The 16,866-nt window shown below is 47.2% G+C and overlaps 1 protein-coding gene across 1 annotated transcript in view; it reads left to right on the forward strand.

Moving 5' to 3' along the window:
• The first annotated feature begins 5,055 nt into the window (after positions 1-5,055).
• Positions 5,056-16,866, forward strand: part of HTR1E (5-hydroxytryptamine receptor 1E) — a 38,752-nt gene continuing 26,941 nt past the window's right edge. Inside the window, exon 1 of the mRNA XM_030554216.1 lies at positions 5,056-5,507. The gene's annotated coding sequence lies outside the window, so the exon portion shown is untranslated. The remainder of the gene's footprint in view (positions 5,508-16,866) is intronic.

A 16,866-nucleotide genomic window follows, 5' to 3' on the forward strand; every position in this document is an offset into this window, starting at 1 on the left:
TGCCACTCTTCACTCACTCACCCTTCAACTGAACTGTTGTTTTTGCCAGTGATATCATTCCCTACCTAGACACGCCCTATCTGGAGGATTAGGAACAGCGGCATAGATACTAAGTTTAGGGCTTGGCTACACTTGAGAGTTGCAGCACTGTAAACCCACCACCAGTGCTGCAACTTACTCACTGTCCACACCTGGAAGGCACATACAGTGCTGCATCTCCCTAGTTGCAGTGCTGGCCATACTCCTGCTCTGCCTCGGGTATAAGGATTGCAGCTCTGGTGATGCAGCGCTGCTCCGCAAGCGTGGCCACCAAAAGCACTGTAATTGGCCTCCGGGGTATTGGTAGGTATCCCAGAATGCCTGTTCAGCCACTCTGCTCATCAGTTCGCACTCTACTGCCCTGGCCTCAGGTGACCCACCCTTTAAATGCCCCGGGAATTTTAAAAATCCCCTTCCTGTTTGCTCAGCCAGGTGTGGAGTGCAATCAATCAGTGAATCTTTCCAGGTGATCATGCCTCCACGCGCCAAATGAGGTGTGGAGTGCAATCAATCAGTGAATCTTTCCAGGTGACCATGCCTCCACGCGCCAAACAAGCCCCAGCATGGAGCAATGGTGAGTTGATGGACCTCATCAGTGTTTGGGGTGAGGAAGCTGTGCAGTCACAGCTGCGCTCCAGCCGTAGGAATTACGATACCTACGGGCAGATCTCAAAGGCCATCCTGGAAAGGGGCCATGACCGGGAGGCGGTGCAGTGCAGGGTTAAAGTAAAGGAGCTGCGGAGTGCCTATTGCAAAGCCCGTGAGGGAAACCGCCGCTCGGGTGCTGCCCCCACGACCTGCCGTTTTTACAAGGAGCTGGACACGATGCTTGGGGGTGACCCCACTGCCAATCTGAAGATCACGATGGACAGTTCATAGCAGGGAAAGGAGAGGGAGGGAGAGGGGGAGGAAACCGAGAGTGAGGGTACTGGTGTGGAGGGAGACACCCCAGAGTCCCAAGAGGCATGCAGCCAGGAGCTCTTCTCAAGCCAGGAGGAAGGTAGCCAGTCACAGCAGCTGGAACTTGTTGGTGAAGGAGAATCAGAGGAGCGGGGGTTCCCGGTAAGCAGCTTTTATTTTCAGGGTGGAAATGTTTCGGGAGAGGAGGGAGGGTTAAGGCTGCATGCATGCATAGATGTGGAATAGCCCATTGATGTGGTCTATCACGTCGCAGTAATCGGCCTCGGTAATCTCTTCAAAAGTTTCTGCCAGAGCGTGGGCAATGCGCTTGTGCAAGTTTATAGGGAGAGCCACCGTGGTCCTTGTCCCAGTCAGGCTAACGCGTCTGCGCCACTGTGCCACGAGGGGTGGGGGGACCATTGCTGCACACAGGCAAGCTACATAGGGGCCAGGGCGGAATCCGCATTGCTGTAGAAGACCCTCCTGCTCTTCCCAGGTGACCCGCAGCAGCGAGATATCTTCCAGGATTAACTCCTGTGGAAAATGTTGGGAGAGTGTTCAGTGTAGGTCCCCCTGCAGCACTTTGCTTTCCTCAATGCAATGAAACCCCAGTACAGCCCTGACCCAATCAGTCCCCCTTCCCAGGTGACCCGCAGCAGCGAGATATCTTCCAGGATTAATTAACTCCTGCACTCATTCCCCGTTACTCACCATTTCTTCGCTGCTGTGTGTTCTCTGTGCTCTGGTTGGTACATGGAAAGTATGCTAAAGTGATACTGTAAACTCCTTCACTGTGATTATACACAATGGTGCCTCTCTGTTAAATGTTTCAATTTTTGTCTTTCTAATAACAGTGTCCTTGAATACCGCACTGGCTGGATCAGAGACTGCTGAAAGGCTACAAAACCTGAGAAAGAAGCCACAGAAAAGCAAAGAAGATATGGTGAAAGCAGTTATGAATCAGTCTGCCAGAGAGAGTAAAAAACTCCAGGAATGAAGGGAAAAAATGCAGCACTGGAGGGAAAGAGAAAGGCAGTAGCTAAGAAGAAAAGCACCAAGCAGCTGATAAGCATCCCGGCGCGCCAAACGGACTGTATCCAGTCACTCGTAGCCATGCAGGCAGAGCACTACCGTGCGCCCCACCCCCACCTCCCAGTCCCAAAGCTCTTTCCCTTGTGCCCCAATGTCAGCTCTAAACTCCCTTCTCCAGCATCCAGGTTATTACCACCAGCAGCTGCCCCCAACACCTGTACGTTCACCTACCAGCCTTGAGAACTACAACCCTTACCCTCTGCACTCAACCCCCATCACCATGGAGCATTTTCATCCTGAAGTGCAGCAGTCATTGCACAGCACTCCAGACAGGACATATTCAAACCTCTGACTGTACAGTTCACCACCCCACCCCCCTGCCCTTTTAGTTATTTTCTTTTCAACAAATGAATTCGTGGCTTTCAAAACAGTGTTCTTCATTGCAGAAAGTGTAAGATACCGTAGCCCAGTAAAAAAACAGGCACTGCAAATCATTGTAACCACTGCACTTCACTCCTGTGCAAGGCACCAAACATTACTGTTGGCTTTCAGCCTCAAATTCCTCCCTCAAGGCATCCCTAATCCTTGTAGCCCTGTGCTGGGCCTCTCTAGTAGCCCTGCTCTCTGGCTGTGCAAATTCAGCCTCCAGGCGTTGAACCTCGGAGGTCCATTCCTAACTGAATGTTTCACCCTTCCCTTCACAAATATTATGGAGGGTACAGCACGTGGATATAACCGCAGGGATGCTGCTTTCTCCCAAGTCTAGCTTCCCATAAAGAGAACGCCAGCACCCTTTTAAACGGCCAAAAACACACTCCACAGTCATTCTGCACTGACTCAGCCTGTAGTTGAACCGATCCTTGCTCCTGTCAAGCTTCCCTGTATACAGTTTCATGAGCCAAGGCATTAATGGATAAGCGGGGTCTCCAAGCATCACAATGGGCATTTCGACATCCTCTACTGTGATCTTCTGGTCTGGGAAAAAAGTCCCAGCCTGCAGCTTCCTGAACAGGCCACTGTTCCGAAAGGTACGTGCATCATGCACCTTTCCAGGCCATCCTGAGTAAATGTCAGTGAAACGCCCACGGTGATCCACAAGCGCCTGGAGAACCATAGAGAAATACCCCTTCCGATTAATGTACTCAGATGCTAGGTGGGGTGGTGTCAGAATAGGAATATGCATCCCATCTATTGCCCCTCCACCGTTCGGGAAACCCATTTGTGCAAAGCATCCAGAATGTCTTGCATGTTCCCCAGAGTCACGGTTCTTCTTAGCAGGATGCGATTAATGGCCCTGCAAACTTGCATCAACATGATTTCAACGGTCGACTTTCCCACACCAAACTGGTTCGCAACCGATCGATAGCTGTCTGGAGTTCCCATCTTCCTGATTGCAATAGCCACCCGCTTCTCCACTGACAGGGCAGCTCTCAATCTCATATCCTTGCGCCGCAGGGTGGGGGCGAGCTCCTCACACAGTCCCATGAAAGTGGCTTTTCTTATCCGAAAGTTCTGCAGCCACGGCTCGTCATCTCAGACTTCCATGACGATGTGATCCCACCACTCAGTGCTTGTTTCCCGAGCCCAAAAGTGGCGTTCCGCGGTGCTGAGCATTTCTGTTAATGCCAAAAGCAATTTATTGTCACGCGCATCAGGTGATTCGATATCATCGTCGGACTCCTCACTGTCATTTTGGAGCTGAAGGAATAGCTCAACTGCCAACCGTGATATGCTGGCGACACTCATCAGCAAAGTCCTCAGCAGCTCGGGCTCCATTTCCCACAGAAATCGCGCTGCACAGAAACCGTTGGGAGACTCACAATGGCGCCAAATGTGGACGGAAAAACAGTGACTGCTGGGATGTGAAGCGATGCACCACGGGGCGTTGGGACAGGAAGCAGAATGACCCGCACCCTTCCGACCCCTTCCCACAACCCACGGCGCCAAAATGGGATGAGGTGCTCTGTGGGATAGCTGCCCACAATGCACCACTCTCAACAGCGCTGCAAATGCTGCAAATGTGGCCACACTGCAGCGCTTTCCCTACACAGCTGTAGGAAGACAGCTGTAACTCCCAGCGCTGTACAGCTGTAAGTGTTGCCATACCCTGAGTCCTGTTTCTGCTCTTCACTCTTCACTCACTCACTCTGCCAACCCTTCAACTGAACTGTTGTTTTTGCCAGTGATATCATTCCTTACCTAGACACGCCCTGTCTGGAGGATTCGGAACAGCGGCACAGATACTAAGTTTAGATGGGAAAACTGGGGAGTATGCAGCCAAAAATCAGCTGAATTTGCAGGATACAGGTGCCAAATCAAAGTTTCCAGGATGTGTCAGGGTCCAGTTTTCTGTTTCTTTTGTTTAATAGTAAAAGCAACACTTGTTCTCATTTTGATGGTTCCTAATTTACAATTTCCAGGTTTCGGACCAAAATTTGGCTGGATCCAGATGCCAGCGCAGAGTTCTTGTGGTACTGCTGTGAGGAGGGGGTCCAAGTTTTTAAGAGGCAGTAGGAATGGCTAGAGACAGTCTGTGGCTTAGGCATGCCAATTTGGGGGAGAGAGTCAAAATCTAGCAGGACCCAGATAATGCATTTGTGTGCAGCTCATGTAGCTGGACCAAGAGTGGCTAAACTCGTTCCCCGTTGAAGCAGTGGATTTGGGGAGAGGGGATCCCCAAAGTGGTCAGGATCCTGCTGTCACTCAACCATGGATTTGCATAGGGGGACTGGAGTTGTTGGGTGCACTCAGAGCAGCTGGGCTGTTACTGACTTAAGAAATGGAATTGAGGGGGTTGGGGTAGGGGCTGGCAGGACCCTGCTTTTATCTTCCCCTCCAACCAAAAACCTGCCTCTCTGTCTGCGCTGCTCAAAGATTCAAGCGGGAGCTTTGCATTCTCTGCCCTGGGCAGCTCGGCTCTGTGCAGGCATCAGCGATTAACCCGGGACTGGCCCTGCCGCTCTCCTCCTACCCGTATTGGACGGGAAGCGCTGCCCCCTAGTGCCCACGGTGGGACTGGCAGCAGCTGGTACAGGCTGCCCTGGCAGTTCTCCTCGCAGCCTGAGCAGCTAGAGAGAAGTCAGACCAGCAGCGCCCCAGCTCGCTGCTCCTCTCCTCGCTGGCACTCACATACCCACACTACCTCTCCCTTTCCTCCTCCCGCTCCTTTGCCTTTTTGCGCCCCTCGGTCCCCTCCCCTTTGGCAGCTGGCTCCCTTTTCCAGCAGAGACTGGGATCAGATTACACTGCTACTTCCCAAGTGGATGTAAAAGGCTTCCAAAAACCTAACTCGCTGTAGGAAGCTCCATCAGCTGCTGGGCTGCACCCGCTGCTGCTGCAATGCCTCGCTCCTAGGACTGCTACAGAACTAGAAGATCCTGGGAGGTTCTGCTTGGAGGGATCTGGCTTTGGGAGACTTGAGCTGAAATCAGCAAGGAGAGGACATGTCACTTTAACAGCAAAACAGATCATGGGGTTGTGATGAAAGCAGCGCGACTCAAGCCAGCGGGAGCCTTGAAGAGCCTTGGTTTTCGAAGGTGAGTAACACGCAGGGTGTGTAATATCAAGCAGGTTACTGTAAAAAAATATATCTCGGATCGTGGCTTAAACAGTTGATACAGCAGCACTGTGTAATCAGGCAGCGTTGGGGGGTGTGCTGGTTGTCTGACAGCTGGAGAGCCTTCAGCACAAGACATTTCACTTGCTATAAAGTTCCTTATGTTCTTAGCCTTATGCTTTGATTTGTGAGGCGGGATTCGTGGAATTAATGTGGCATCTAAAACTCAACCGAGAAAATGCTACTGAAAGTGTGAAAGTTCCTCACTGGCAGGGAGGGAGGCTCCATGATCTAATAGGTTTTGTCCTTTCCATCTCCAAAGTCGGTGGTCCTGTGAGATGGGAGGTGTGAGGAGACTGCACTTCGATCATGCTGAATTTGTAACACCCGTAGCCGAAAAGAGTCGGCTAACTCCAAGTTAAGGGGAACACTGAGATCCTCTTAATTGAGTCACCCAGCCATGAAGCAATGGAATGTCATGTCAGTTTTACCTTGCAAGAACACTCAAGGGCACATGTGTTAAGGACGGCTTGTCAGCCTGGATAATTATAGTTGAACAGCGCCACTGTCATCTTGCTGCATTTTGAGAGAATGGTTAGAAGATTGTTGAATATAAGGTTGCTAGAAGTTGTAAAAATAATGTGTTGGATCCGTATTTAGAAAGAGAACAATGAATAACTATATCTGAATTCTAAACTAACACTTGCATTTCTCACATTGTACTCATACTATATATTTATCGAATATAGGTAATACATAGGGTTTCAGAGACAACATAGACACTTCTGTATGGAATGGGCACAAAACCAGATAATAGCTAAAAGTAATACAAGGTGGAAAGACACACAAAAAGTCCTGCATATTGAATTTTGCTCCAAGCAGTACAAATGGCTTTGTTTATTATTCTCACCAAGGGGTTCGGAAAGAGACATCAGGAGAGGATAATAATGGCATAGCTAATGGCCACCCCTTTGAAAGCACTGTGAAATTCTCTAGCTTTGCATCCATTCAGCTGCTGCAAAATACTACTTTGGTCACAAACTACAGGGGACAAGCCATCAGTCCACAGTTAGCCAGCAGGCTGCATTGCAATTTCCTTTGAGCTGTTTTTATTCCATTTTGTTTTCCAGTGGTGGCTTGCCTATTCTTATACCTAGATGAAGTGATTATTCAATATGAAAAATAAGTGGCAGTTTTCCTTTAATTGAGCATCCCTACCAGCATAGGTGCCAAGACAACAAAAGTGAAATAGCTGAATGGTGTGCCGCAGGTGAAAATACTGATACCATTGCTCTAAGTACACCTCTACCTCGATATAACACTGTTCTCAGGAGCCAAAAAATCTTATCGTGTTATAGGTGAAACTGCATTATATCGAACTTGATTTGATCCGCCAGGGCACGCAGCCCCGCCTCCCCAGAGCACTGCTTTACTGCGTTATATCCAAATTCGTGTTATATCGGCTAGCGTTATATCAGGGTAGACATGTACTTTCTGAGCCCTATCATCCACTTGAGCCATGAAGGAATATGTAGATGAAGAATGACATGCAAAAATGGTCCAAAATCTGTTAAGTCCAAAGGCCCAAAATGAACATCATCCCCCACTTCCTCAGACACTCTGGGGATCATTTCATGGTAGCACAGAATGGGGCAGAAGGGAATCTATGGATTTAGTGGGATATGGATATATACGGCAGAATCTGGACTGGCAACTATTTGTTTTACATTCAATATTGCCACTCCTGTATTCACAAATCATGAGTCAGACTCCAAAAATCATGAGTGTTTTAAGGTAAAATACATTTTGGTTTCTTTTTATTCACCTTCTGGTTTTTGAGCCCCTAGGGTTCACATTTTCAATCTTTTCTGACACGTTTAAAAAAGAAAGCTGAGATTATCATGTAGTCACATGACTCCAGGAGCTGGGGCTTTAAAAAAACAACACATATCACAAGACTGACAATGAAATCATGAGAACTGGCAACACTATACATCATCCTATGACAAATCCACAGAGAAATACTTCATGCCTCAATATGTATCTTAAGTACATGCTTAACATTAAGCACGTGCTTAAGTCCCATTGACCTCAATAGGTCTGCTCACATGCCTGAAGTTGAGCATACACTTAAGTGCTTTGCCTAACCAGGTCCTGAATCCTAATCCTATAAGCATTAATTTCTACTCCACACATTCAGAAGCTCTTGACAAACTAAAGACCAGGCACATATGGGACAGTATTGCCAGCCTGGCTGCATACAGAGCAGTACTGACCGAGGTTCTAGGAACTGTCATGAAGCAGCAAACCATCAACATAGACAATGGATTTTCCTTGCAGATCTTAGGACACATGAGGGTGTGGAGGACCATGTTGCTGACCACTCCCTGGGAAGGAAAACATTATCTCCATCCCCACTACTACAGGATTTCTTGCTGTCAACAAGCAAAGCCAGTAAATTGTCTCCTGCAGTTTTTCCTACATGATCTATCCCAGGAGATCTCTTATTTGGTAAAATTAATCTTCACTGTATACAAATACCAGTCATAAATTAATGTCAACAATCTAAATACCCGACATCTAATTTTAAAGGGACACTGTAGTGGGGCAGACTGCCCCACTCCCTGGGAGGATGGGCTGTGGCAGGCCAGGGAGCCTGCACAGCCCAGGAGCCAATCAGAAAAGGGCTTATGGGGAGCCAATCAGGGCCCAGATTGGAGGGAACCAATCAGGGCCAGGATCACCCATATATAAAGGCTGCCCAGAGCAGGTGTGGTCAGTCTGTCCCAGGCCTTTGACAGGGGAAGGTCAGACTCCAAGGGGGAGACGGGCCGGGCCGGGCCGGGCCGGCTCGGCTCGGCTCGGCTCGGCTCGGCTCGGCTCGGCGGCTCTAGCCCATAGCTGCCAGGCTGCAGGCCCTGAAGAGAAGGGCCTAGTGGGTGCAAGGGGCCATAGGAGAAGTGGATCAGGGGAGCAGACAGAGGAGGGGAAAGAAAGAGGACAGCGAGGCTGATGCCAGAGGGTCGCTGGGCTCGGACCCAAAGTAGAGGGTGGGCCTGGGTCCTCCCCCTTCCTCCTTGCAGTACACCCAGCCATTAGCTGTAGGGAGTGGCCATTATAGACTATGCCCAATCCCTGACAAGAGGGATTAGACTTTGGGGTGTGTGGTTGCACATGGTGGCCAGAGTGGAGGACTGCTGATCACCAATCCCCGGAAGGGGGTCCCGATGGACTAAGGGACACTGCCAGAGAGCAGCGGCCTTAAAGAGGACGCTGCTGAGCAAGGAGCAATGCGGGTCCAGCAACAGCAGTGAAGAGCAGAGGGCAGAACAATGGATGGGACACCACCAGGAGGGGGCGCTCCACTGGAATTGAGCTAATTCCTGAAATCACCAGCAGGAGGTGCTGTGGGTGGTGAGTCCCAACCTGTTTAGACACTATCAAAGCTGACAGGTCCAAAAGGTAACATTTATTTCTAAATCTCCTGATTCTGAAAAGGAAGCTATGAGCCCCTCTAAAATTAAAATTGGAACATTATTAAGCTGACTTCTATTTTCCACTCACCAACAATATATCTGGGATCCAGAATATATCTGTGATCCCTTTCAAGTCTCACCCCACTTTTCCCAGCTGCTCTGTTTTGGGGAGTGGACAAGATATTAAAAATCAGAAATACTGCTGACTGAAAAAAAAAATCTAATTTAAAGCATTTCACAGAGTTAAAAAAAAATCCAAGTTAGAAATAAAAGCAGTTCAGCTATATAGAAATGTCATCTGTATAAAAATACCCTTCTTAGAAGGGATTTGGACATTTTAAATGGTCAAGATACTCACTGAAACAAATTCACTATTGGCATTAGTGTGTGCAACTTTTTCATTCAGGGACCACATCTTCTTAGTGTCTGTAAGGATCTCACACACATTTGGGTACTTGTAACAGGATAGTCTTCTGCTGTCCTACCCTGTTAACACATGTCAGAAGAAACCTGCATAAAGCTGTTGAAATGTTGATGACTGACTCGTGGCAAGTGCAGCTCCATTCTCTCACAGAGAAGAGGAAGTCCCAGATGGAAATCCTAGGGCCAGCTCAGAGAGGAAGTTCAGGCTGAGGTTTATATTGTGTTATTGTTCTTGCATTCCCGATGAAGCAGCCAAAATCCAGGAAGGGAGCAAGTTCAGACACTGACTCGGGACAGACTAGGGACTCAGTCCATTCACAGCAGTATATTAATAACAAGAAATATTTTATTATGCCAATAGTGAATTTGGCCAACTACGTCCCTCCTACCCACTTCACAGCTGCCATATGTGATTCTAGGTTTGCTCCTGCATGCTTGTGCATTCAGAATGTCCACTGGAGCCAATAAGTATTTTGGCAGCTCTAAAAATACTGAGGCAAACTATTAGTGTATCTTTAAAGGCAGCTCTAAAAATACTAGATTGAATTATTAGTGCATCACTGGAAGAGGAATATGCTATTGCTAATTATATCTTCCCTAACTCTAATTGCTTAGCTTTCCTTACGTAACTACTTTTATAGATCTAATGGTAAGATTATTAACTTGGCTTTTTTAATACACTGTACATCTTTTCTTATAATTTGGGGAGTTTAGATGTATGTGGGTGTGACAAACTGGGAAAGTTCTTAATGTTTTCTCTGAATACTGTGTTGGTGCCTCAGTGTCCCCATGGCAGTTCTTAAGTATCTGGCAGAGCAAAGGGCCAGTGCACCTAAATGCCTGACACTCTGTCTCTTAGCAACTGATGGCCTGGGCCCCTCCTCTGCAAAGGTGCCAGCTGAAGCTGTTGGGGACAAAGGGATCAGGTGACCTCCTGGACCGGGAGAGGGGCTGAGCAGAGAGGAGGGGCTAGGGGGGGTTGTTAGTCTGGAGCTGGCTGAGGGCAGACGTGGGGGTCTGGCTCACTGACCCCCAGAATGGACCCGGCTGAGGGGTCCGGTTCTCTGTACCTACAAGCTCTGTTTTAGACCCTGTTCCTGTCATTGAATAAACCTCTGTTTTACTGGCTGGCTAAGAGTCACGTCTGACTGCAAAGTGGGGGTGCAGGACCCGGTGGCTTCCCCAGGACCCCGCTGGGGTGGACTCGCTGTGGGAAGCGCACGGAGGGGCAGAGGATGCTGAATGCTCCAAGGAGAGACCCAGGAGGTGAAGACATGTGAGCTTCTTGCCCTGAACAAGTCTGCTCCAAGGGAGAGGAGGCTCCCCAAAGTCCTGCCTGGCTTGGTGGGGAGGAGTTCCGGAGCATCGCCCGGTGACTCCGTGACAATGGGCCCAAGCTCCTTCAGGTCTATTCAGATTTGAAGATCTTGTTGCACACACTTTCATTGACAAGCTCATTTTCCCTGGATTGCAAAGATCTGATACAAACTACATGTCCTGACAATTAATAGGCCAATATACATCCCTCACATGTACCTTCACTGATGTGATATATTTTAGACCAGGTGACATCAATCCTGCCTTCCCCTGCCCTACATCTGTGAACATAGAGGCCCACAACCACTTCTTGTTCCACTGAGCAACATGATGTTGAGATTCAAAACAGGGAGCCCACAAACCCTCTTTTTCACAGAGTGCCAGAGGGCTTGCATGTACTCAGCTTATAGGGAACTAGAAAGGAAGGTAAGTGGAAGAAGTAGGAGGGGCCAGCACACCTGTGATTGTGGCATTGCAGTTTATACTCCAAACCCTATTGTAAAGAGAGTTTAAAATGAGTTTCTCATTTTTTTTAATGTGCAATGCAGCTTCATTTTACCTGTTCTCCTTTGGTTTCTAGTGAAATGCATGTTCTAACCAGCTATTTTATACGAGGTTCCTGTAAGATTAAGAGCCAAGGTAAAATAGTCCTATCAGAGCTAGACTTGTAGCCAAGAGTCTTCTCAGCAACACCATAGCAGGGAATGATTTTAATACAAGGGTGGCATTTACAGTAATAAAATTTCCATAATTTCATATCTGAGCTTTTGTTTTGCAGCTAGGCACACAATGGGCATTATACTAGGAAAACCAAAAGATATTATAGATGTCACCTTAAAACCATTATATATTGTGTGCATGTGATATCTGTTCTTAAAGAAAGGCTGTGTATATTTAACCCCAAGCAGATGTCGCTACCAAAGCCCGTCTTCAGTCTATTATATATGTTCTCTTGGAAATTGAATTTTACATTGATATGCACTACCGTCAATAAGCAAATCATGCAAGTAATTTTTATTTTGGGCATCTTAAGCAGATAGTGCATAAGCTGTCAGTGCAAGAAAGTCACATTTTATGTATTGGCCTTTGAAGAACCTTACTAGCTAGTACAGCTATAGCAACAAGTTTTCATTCTGGGCTAGATACTAGATACTATCTTAAGCTATTGGTAGGAAGAAGAAAGCTTCTATGTACATTATGGCTATATATGTATCACAGGATAAATTAATGCAGCATGAACTTTAAAGTGATGCTGAAAATGTATAGGCTTAAAGTTTCATTTACTTTGGAATTGCTAGAGTCTGATAGGGAAAGGCCACTGGATTTTAGGGGTCAGTTGATTTCAAAAGAGATTTGGGATGGGCAAGGAATGCAGGATTGGACCCTAAATAGCTAGGGCCAGATTCTCCCAGGATCCATGGGAGCCTAAGTCCATTATTTTGGAGGCTCTGTATGCTGGCAGCCTCCTCTTTCCCAGCAGTGTAGATCCATTAATCCATGCTGCCAAGAACTCCTCCTTAGCTGTGATGGCTCTGAGGGACCAGAAGAGAACTCAATGGAAAAGCTAATACAGCCTTCTGCCTGAAAGAACATGAAGCTGGAGGTGGGACAATGTGCATGTCCCCTCTCCTCTGACCTGACTCTACCCCTTTCTTCTGATGGAGCCTGAACCTTACCGAAAACTGTCTGCAGGGAGTGAGGGGGATGAGAGGAGGAGTGGATGGGACCTTAGCAGCCTCTTCTGCAGAGAGGAGGCAGGGTACACACACAGAGGACCCCTTCCTGCAGAGATCAGAATTAGCAGTTCAATGCTATTCACTGCAGAATTTAGACAGGCATTGTCACAAGTTTCTCCAAAGTGCTCACTCTTCTGAAAATGGGTTATCCAGCTATTCAGAGCTACTGTCGGACTGGTAGTTAACAGTTCTCCCTCAGGAAGTGGTGTCTGGAGGAGACCACAAACAGGTAGGAGCCTCCAGAGGAGCAGTGGAGGGCACAACTACCAGCTGCAGAGGGCACTTCTCCAAAAACAGCTCTGTAATCACCTCCCATTGCTCAGTGGGGCAAGGAGAAACAAGGCCACTTTTCCCCACTACCCAGACACCCCCCACGAGATCACTGAGCAGTGCTGGCAGCACCTTCCTTGTGCTCAGGTTGTTCATGCTATGGGTGACCATGACAATAGCCCACTCAGGCCGGCATCAGCTAAGGCACTTGATACTTCAGTCAAGGTAAGGTGGGCTCCACTACTTCTTGTCAATAGTTGGCTTTTTGACACGATCATGGAATTCAACTAAAACCTCCCTCACTGAAACAGTGGGAAGCACTCCTTGTAAACAGGTACCCATAAGAAATGAACAGAATTAATTCCCTCTCCTGTGGCCACACTCTCTCCTTAAAACCCATTGTAACATATTCCCATGACCTGTGAATGCTAACTCCAATTCGTATGCTAGTTTTTGCTCTAGAAATATTGCCACTATTTCCCTTAACTCCCACCAGGAGAGAAACAAACACTGAAAACACAGACACTTGAGAGATGAATGGAATCATTCAGGTGCTGAAGTGATGACAAAATGAAGACTTGTTCCTAACTACAAAAACAAACAAAAAAACCCAACTAATGAGCAGTTTTCAGATGTTCCATTTGGTAGCAGCATTAGTATCAATTATCCTCTTTTGGTAATATTACATCCTTTAAGGTTCAGTAATGTTGTCATTTCTCAATACTAATCTGACAAGCAAAGGCCTCTTCAAAAGCATTGTCTTACTGCATCAATTTCTAACATTTCAGGCTGTCGATTACTGACTGATATGTCGTACAGACTTCAGCACCTGACAATTCCACTAATCTCAAGTGTCTGTATGTCAACAATTTCTCTTTTGGTGGGAGTCTGGGATAAAAGCAACAATGTTTCCAGAGCTAAAAGGTATCATAAAGTCCTCAGGTCAGAGGAACATGTCAAAGTGTGCCGGGTAAACTGTGATGTTGAGTTTTAAGGAGCAAGCATAGCTGCAGGCAATTTAATTCCTTTTCAGTAAGGAATTAACACTGTGTCTGCATCAACACTGCTACTGCTTCAGGTCAGAGCCACTGTTCTAAACAATGAACTGCCATCCTCTGTATTTCCAAAGGTGAAAGATTGTCATTTTGGTATACTATGGTGCAAAGCCTGCTGGTTTTATAAGATCTGAGTTGTAATCCTAGCACAAACTTCTTTGGGCATTTAACAAGACCTAACACTTTCTGGGTCATTTGGTTTTCCCTTTGCTGAAACAGGCTTTTGCCAGCTTCTTCATGGTGCCCTTCATGGTATGAGCTCACAACTTCTGATGCCCTTGATCAGGTATTAAAACCCTTGCTTCGCTTCTGATTCAGCCTCTTCTGAGCTCCAAGTTCAGTTCCTTAACGGATCCTCACAACTGAATTGTGCTCCAGCTGAGATTTACAAAGCTGACTAGAGGATTTGGACACAAATGTGTGTCTAAATCTCTGAAATGGCTTTGAAAATCCAGTCTCCACACGCAACTCTAGTGATTTTAAATAAATTCATAGAATGACAGGACTGGAAGGGACCTTGAGAGGTCATCTAGTCCAGTCCTATGCACTCATGGCTTAAAATAAAAGCAGATTTTTAGTGGCACATTGCAGATGAGAACAGGAACAGAACAAAATAAAGTCTGAATAAGCATAACTATATTTACTCAGTGGGTCTTTATGTAGCCCTCTCCTGGAGCAGCCCTCCTCTCCAAGCTTGATAGTCTACTTGCTCCTTTGTGGCTCTGTGCCCCATCCTGGCAGCAGTGGGCTTTAGGCTCATTGTTCTCCTGGGGCTGATGGCAGGTGTTACTATTTGCTTACTGGCAATTGCAACTAAACAGGATTTTTAGTGTGTGCTGCCTCCACCTAGTGGCCAGATTTACAAAGGTATTTATGTGCCTGAAGAGACTGTACATAGATGCCTGGTGGGATTTTCAAAAGTGCCTAAATGAGATAGGCACTTAACTCCCATTGAAATCAATGAGAATTAGGCACCTTAACTAGTTAGGTGATTTTCTAAATCCCTATAGGCACCATCTGCAGGTCTAGGCATCTAAATATCTTTGTAAATCTGGCCCTTTCTTCTGCCTCAGGCAACTGAGCAGACAGATCTTTGAGGCCTCTCTCTTCTTTGGTATCTCCAAAGTACCAGGCACTACACTACTACCCCTTACTCAGATGAAAATATGGAGGCTAAATTATGTTGCTCCTATTGAAATTAACCATTTTTTTCAATGGGAGCAGAATCAGGTTGACGATAAGCACTTTTGAATCTCCCACCAAATGGGAATAATGTGCATCATCTTAAAATTCACTCCACCTACGCACTCCTTCTAAATGATTTGTGATGGACAGCACCAGTGCAGATTGCCAGTTCTTAAGCCAAATAATGTCCTGCTGTGCGATGCAGTACAGAGCCTGTATGAGTTCTGTGGTTGATGGAATTGAAAAACTGTGCTACCTGGTAAAGTTCTCAGGACTGTATAACATATATTTTAAAAGGTTACAAAATCCTGCATTTTTGCAGAAAGTCTGGATGATTGAAGGCCTAGTAGGCTGGCACTGTAATCCTGTAGGAGACATACATCTGATGTAACATCATCGTCACACTACATGTCGGAGTCATTCAAAGTGTGAGCTGCTGCTACACAATGGTCTTGAATGGCACAAAAAGAAATAGAAAGATGCATTTAAAATCAATTACGTGCTGAATGCCCCTTCTGATCTGATCAACTGGAGCATCCAGAATGTAATTTTGAGCTTGGTAAGGTTTGTGCAGGGGAGTTAATGAAACATTTTCAGGTCACCTTTAAGAGGCTGAAATACCCTGCAATTTACTTTACAAGCTTTTTAGAGTAATCTGTGTCTCCTTTATCCTGTCACACCAATCATTTGGCGTGATGATGGGCAATGGAAAAATGTCAGATGCTCCCAATAAAAACCAGTTTTCATGTGATGTACAAAGAGGAAATTCAATTAATTTAAGATGCAATTCAAAATAGGTATTGAAAAGGGTATCTGATCATCGGGAATCTACCAGTACATCTCCTGAAGGACATACAAACAAGATTTTAAGGTGTTTGGGGAAGGGATCATTTTTTTGTGTCTTTATGCAACACATTTCCTTGCTGAATGAGTAGTTCCATTGACTTCACCTGGAATTACCTGCACACTAAAAGTTGAGTACCTGCTTAAGTGCTTGCTCAATTGGGTCCACAGTGCAGCAAAGCTCTGACCCAAAACTCAGTGAAGTCAGGGGGAGTCTTTCCATTGACATCTATGGGCTTTGGACCAGAGTCCAAGAGAATATATTAGGGCAGGAGTTGGCAACCTGCAGCACGCGTGCCAAAGGCGGCACGCTGCTGCCAGCCGGGGTCCCAGCAGCCGCCCCCACTCAGCCTGCTGCTAGCCTGGGTGAACGGAACCCCAGGCCAGCAGCGGGCTGAGCGGGGCCAGCAACCAGGAACCCAGCTGGCAGGAGCCAGCAGATGGAACATTACACCCAGGTAGGGAAGGCTGTGCGTCCCCAAACAGCCTGCCCCCTATCTTCCCCCTCTCACTTCCCAGCCCCTGATTGCCCCCCTCAGAACCCTTCACTCATCCAATCCCCCCCTGCTCCTTGTCCCCTGACCACCCCCTCCTGGGATCTCCCACCCATCCAACCCCCCCTGCTCCTTGTCTCCTGACCGGCCCCTTCTCGGAGCCTCCATCCCTATCCTTCCCTCTGGCACCCCACCTCCCCCATCCAAGCCCCCCCTCTCCCTGTCCTGACTGCCCTGACCCCTATCCACACCCCCAGCCCCTGACAGGCCCCCCAGGACTCCCACACCTATCCAACCACCTATGTTCCCTGTCCCCTTACCATGCCACTCAGAGCATCAGGACTGGCAGCCATAAGTAGTCACTGTAAGTAGCACATTCCTATGGGGAGCAACTTAATACACTACAGTGATGCTGTATCCAATGTACTGTGGTTTTCAACAGTGTTGCTGTGGACGTTCGTTGCATTTTTTTCCTACAGTTACAATTGGGATGCTAGATACCAGTTGTTTTAGATCACCTTCAATGGAGATTTAATATAA

Source organism: Gopherus evgoodei, chromosome 3 (genome assembly GCF_007399415.2).
Source record: "Gopherus evgoodei ecotype Sinaloan lineage chromosome 3, rGopEvg1_v1.p, whole genome shotgun sequence".
Taxonomy (NCBI): Eukaryota; Metazoa; Chordata; order Testudines; family Testudinidae; genus Gopherus; species Gopherus evgoodei.